Source organism: Salmo salar, chromosome ssa23 (assembly GCF_905237065.1).
Source record: "Salmo salar chromosome ssa23, Ssal_v3.1, whole genome shotgun sequence".
NCBI classification, from domain to species: Eukaryota; Metazoa; Chordata; class Actinopteri; order Salmoniformes; family Salmonidae; genus Salmo; species Salmo salar.
In genome coordinates this window covers 37,891,089-37,896,159 of record NC_059464.1, presented here as the reverse complement: position 1 = coordinate 37,896,159, position 5,071 = coordinate 37,891,089, and the positions used below count along the sequence as shown (strand labels likewise).

General features: G+C 43.0%; 1 pseudogene; it reads right to left on the bottom strand.

Annotated features, from left to right (window-relative positions):
* Nucleotides 1–413: 413 nt before the first annotated feature.
* LOC106584554 (hyaluronidase-like) lies at nucleotides 414–4,500 on the bottom strand (annotated as a pseudogene).
* Between the last annotated feature and the right edge of the window lie 571 nt (nucleotides 4,501–5,071).

Genomic DNA, 5,071 nt, shown 5'->3' with positions numbered 1-5,071 from the left:
CCAGTACATCACTGGGGCTGAGCTCCCTACCATCCAGGTGGTGTCAGAGGAAGGCCATAAAAATTGTCCAGACACCCAAGTCATAGACTTTTCTCTCTGCTACCACATGGCAAGTGGTACCAATGCACCAAGTCTGGAACCAACAGGACCCTGAACAGCTTCTACCCCCAAGCCATAAGACTGCTAATTATTTAGTTTAATATTTAACCAAATAACTGAATCTGAATTTACACATAAGCTGCTGCTACTGTTTATTATCTATCACTTTATTCCTAGTTATATGCACATACAGTATCAACACTCTTAGAAAAAAGGGTTCCAAAAGGTTTATTTGGCTGTCCCCATAGGAGAACCATTTTTGGTTCCAGGAAGAACCCTTTTTGGATCCAGGTAGAACCCTTTTGGAAAGGGTTCTATATGAAACCGAAAAGGGTTTTCACCTGGAACCAAAAATAGTTGTTCAAAGGGTTATTCTATGGGGACAACCGAAGAACCCTTTTAGGTTCTAGATAGCACATTGTTTTCTAAGAGTGTACCTCAATTACCTCATACCCCTGCACATCAACTCGGTACTGGTGACCTGTATATATAGCCAAGTTATCTTTACTCACTTTATTATTGCTTGTTTTACTTTTCTATTATTTCTCCATTTTCTTCCTCTCTGCATTGTTGGGAAGGGCCCATAAGTAAGCATTTCACTGTTAGTCTACACCTGTTGTTTACAAAGCACGAGAGGAATACCATTTGATTTGATTGGATTTCATTTGATTTGAGGCGAAGTGAAGTGACAGGATGACCATTATGTCCCCTAGCAGGCTGTTGTCCCTGGGCCAGGGTGACCAGTATGTCCCCTAGCAGGCTGTTGTCCCTGATCCAGGTTGACCAGTATGTCCCCTAGCAAGGGTGGCATCTGGGGCATCTCACAGTAGACCCCCGTCCAGCCCTGGTAGCACTGGCAGGTGAACTTGTGTTTCATGGCCAGGATGTCGTGGTTGTTAAGATGGCCGCTCACGTGGAAGCTGCGGGCCCAGGTTTCTGCTAATGTCGAAGAAGCGGGGTCGGAGGTAGGCCCCCAAGTCGAGGCTCTTCCTCACACACTTGCCATTCTTCTTGTACAGGTCTTCGCTGCACAGCTTGGCTGCTGAATTGACTTTGATGACATAGTAGCCTAAAGGGCCATCAATGTACTTCTTCACGGCCAGGAAGTTTTCTGGAGGTACACGTAGACAGGCAGATACACAAACACATAATGATTCACAGCATAAGTATAGGTGTCACTGTAAGTATAGCTAAAAATAGGTCTGCAGTTAAATGGAAATAGTAGTTATGTTGAATGAACCTTCCTTCTGTCACCCACAGTATGTTCATTACTTCATGTACAGATCTAGGATCTTAATTTGATCCAGTTTGCTACATCAGAAAAAGAATCCTGCAACTACAAGAAATGTGGATAATGTGGATTATAATTCATTTACATTTTTGTAGGGGTTGATATATTTTTAGTTAGGGCAAATCAAATCTGACATTTAAAGTGAACATTACAAACTTTAGAAGCCTTTTTAAACCTTGAATACACTACAAGTTTGGATTCTCAGCAACAAAAAAGTAATCAAATTAAGATCCTACATCTGTACTGACTATCCTTTGATGCACTTCTCTTTTCTTCTCTAATTCATTGCCTCTTAAAACTGTAATAGAGGGAATTCAGGCTTAATTATGAAATGTCCCATCTGATACACAGAATGAGTTCGGTAAAAACATATCATCATTTGAATACGAAATAGTGGAAAAATTCCTCCTTTAAGTCCTTCACCCTGTACAGGTGTGGGATCTTAATTTGATCACACTTTTGTTTCTGAGAATTTTCCTGCACCGCAGGAAATGCAGATGAGCTTCATGATTTACATAAATTCACTGATAACTTGCACTAACACACGGTTCTATTAACAGTATTGCACTTTTTATTTAGCCTAATTTTGGCTAGCTAATAGCTTAACCACCGACTAAATGTTCAAATCCTGTTGCTGCAGGATAATTTTTCTGCCACAATACTGGTCAAATTAAGATTCAACATCTGTATATAATGCAAATTAATTCACATCCTCACTTCATGTGTTACTGATGCGCCTCTTGTAAACAGAATGCAAAAGGACCCACAAAATCCTTTTCCAAAAGAACACCACAGCACTGTCTGTCTGATATAAATCAGGCCATTTCCAAGGCTCCTAATCTCATAAACCACAGTGACTGTGCTGAAACATACTATTTTAGGAGACACTGAGAACTGGCTAGGAAGGGAATCCCACGTTGAAAGTGCTTGATGTCATGTCCTGTCATGGAACCCTGTAGACACTCGCAGCTCTTGCTTACTGCAGGCAACAAGACATTATTATGTAATGATATTTTATATACTTTAACGTTGAAGCATGGGTCACATGTTTCATGACTCTCCATTTCATGGTTTCTCCCTGGAGTACAGAAAGAGGCACACTTTTTTCTTAACCAGCACTTTCACATCTGGGTTTGATGATTAGTTGAAATCACGTGTTTCCAGAAAGTAACAGAACTGTGCCCCGCTGTGGATCCAAGGGATTCAGGATTAAGAAACCCTACTCTATGGAAAATGTTGAGTTCGAGCATCTTCGGAGGAGCCCCAAATACCATTCTCGACCCCCCAAGAGCTGCGCTCTCTCCAATAGTGTGGACCAGGTCACTCTAGGAGAGATATAAAAGATGTAACACTCCAAACACAGTCTTCCCCTCAAGTCAGAGTATGTTGAGGTCAATGCTTGCTCCTGCTCCAGTGTCCAGTATTGGTTTATATTTCATTGTTATGTTTTACCTCTTGACCCCTGAATGTCAGAATAGACATCATGGCCCAGTCTAGAACCAGCCCCTAGCAGCTACTCTCAATAGGAACTTTTATACACCTTAAGGGTTTAGATAGGTAAGCAATATCCCACCCAGGCAATCAGAGGGCAAGGTGAAATGTTATATTGCTTATAAGTAACTATCCAGTACTTTCAGATTTACTTAAGTGCCTAGGGGTTAGGGACTAGGTTTTGTTCCTGGACTACACCCAGGTGTTGTAAATCATTAAAGGTCATCTAAGGTCTCGTAGCTGAGACTGTGCATTCCATTCATAGCCCTGTGACAGTTCTAGAAGCTTCGGTTGATTAATAGCTTTTTATCCACCACACTGACTAGGTGGCAAAACATGGGGCGAGACGAGACAAGTTGCTTGACAGAAAAATGCAGAGGTTAGGTAGTTTATCACAATGACTGACAGGCAATAAAACACTTGCAGCAATGAGAAAAATAGCTAACTTAAGAAAATGTGTTGGAATATTTATCCTTGTCCTAACATCTATTTTTGCTCTTGAACCAACAGAAACGGAAGATATCAGTTTCCCAATATCACCAGTGTTTAGTAATCTTTCTCACCTCTGAGAGGACCGCGTAGAAGAGTCTGTAGTAGACAAACACGGCAGAGTGAAGTCAGTGTGTGTGATGGACGCAATCCTCATGGCCTCTGACTGGGTAGTGAACGAACTTGACGGTGTTGGCCGTGGACTTGAGTTCGTAGTAGGTACACGGAAGGGTAGAGGCCTGTGCTCTCACTTCAAAGCCACACCAGGTGGTCATTATGGATGTGCTCCACGTTAGACATTCACTCATGCAGCGATGCAGGTGTGTCTTGACGCCTTAGTTTTTGAGGTCAGGGAACAGTTTGAAGCCCCAGAGGCCGTCAGGTCATCAACTTTCGGCTAACAGTAGAATGTGGTTCATCAAATCAAATTTTATTGGTCACATACACATGGTTAGCAGATGTTATTGCAAGTGTAGTGAAATGCTTGTGCTTCTAGTTCTGACAGTGCAGCAATATCTAACAAGTAATCTAACAATTCAACAACAACTACCTAATACACACAAATCTAAGTAAATGAATGGAATGAAGGCCTGTCCAGCCCTCTCAAATGCCTCCTTGACCTCCTTCTCCACCTTGATCTCAGGCCAGCCTAGATGGAGCTTTCGGATCTGCTCCTTGGAGCCCGAGTTGCTCACCCAGTTGCTAACCTAATGGGCCTCCAGTTCTTCCAGTCAATGACACCCAGGCCTCCTTGTGGAGGATGAGCTTGTCGCTGTCAGCCCTGGCCTTGCTCAGGTGCTTGGACAGGCTCTGGTTCTGGGGCAGGCCCCCATTGATGGGGTCCCCAGAGCTGGCGTAGTAAGGGTAATAGCCCAGGTGGCTGTGGTAGAAGATGGTGACATTAGGTCCACTAAGGGTCTCGTTGAGGTTTGCCACGATGTCAATGACACTGAGGTCCAGGTCCACCTTCAAGTGAAGGCGGTAGGACTCCGTGGGGGCGTTCCACACACTATGAAGGGCCGGTGAGGGATCAGAGAAGCCTGGGCATGCTTCATCTGCTCACTACCGGCTCTTTCCCTGACCCCAACCCACAACGCCACCACCAGCTGACAGCAGCCAATCAGCGGCATCGCCCACATGGATCAATAGGTCATCCTATTCCACATCAAAAGGGGAAAAGACAGGAGAGAAATCACTACATCTTTTTGCGGGAAAAAGTAAACACATCTTGTCTTAAGTGGGGTTGGTGAAAGGACAAGTGAGTGAGGGTCACTGAGCTGCACTGCTCAAGATTCCACACACTGTTCTTCTCAGAGAAAGGTGCCATTTCACTTGTCAAGCTCTGTGAAGTCTGCCGAACTCGGTTTGTCATGTACATGTATGCCTACATTTCCCTAACAAAGATGTATTGAGTTGGCCTTCATTAGTCAAATAAAATAAAATGAAAATGTATTTGTCACATTCACGTGTTTAGCAGATGTTATTGCAGGTGTAGCAAAATGCTTGTATTCCTATCTCCAACAGTGCAGTAATATCTAACAAGTAATATCTAACAATACACACAATCTAAAGTAAAGGAATGGAATTAGAATATATAAATATATGGACGGGTAATGTCAGAGCGGCATAGACTAAGAATAGGATAGAATATAGTATATACATGTGAGATGAGTAATGCAATATGTGAGCATTATTAAAGTG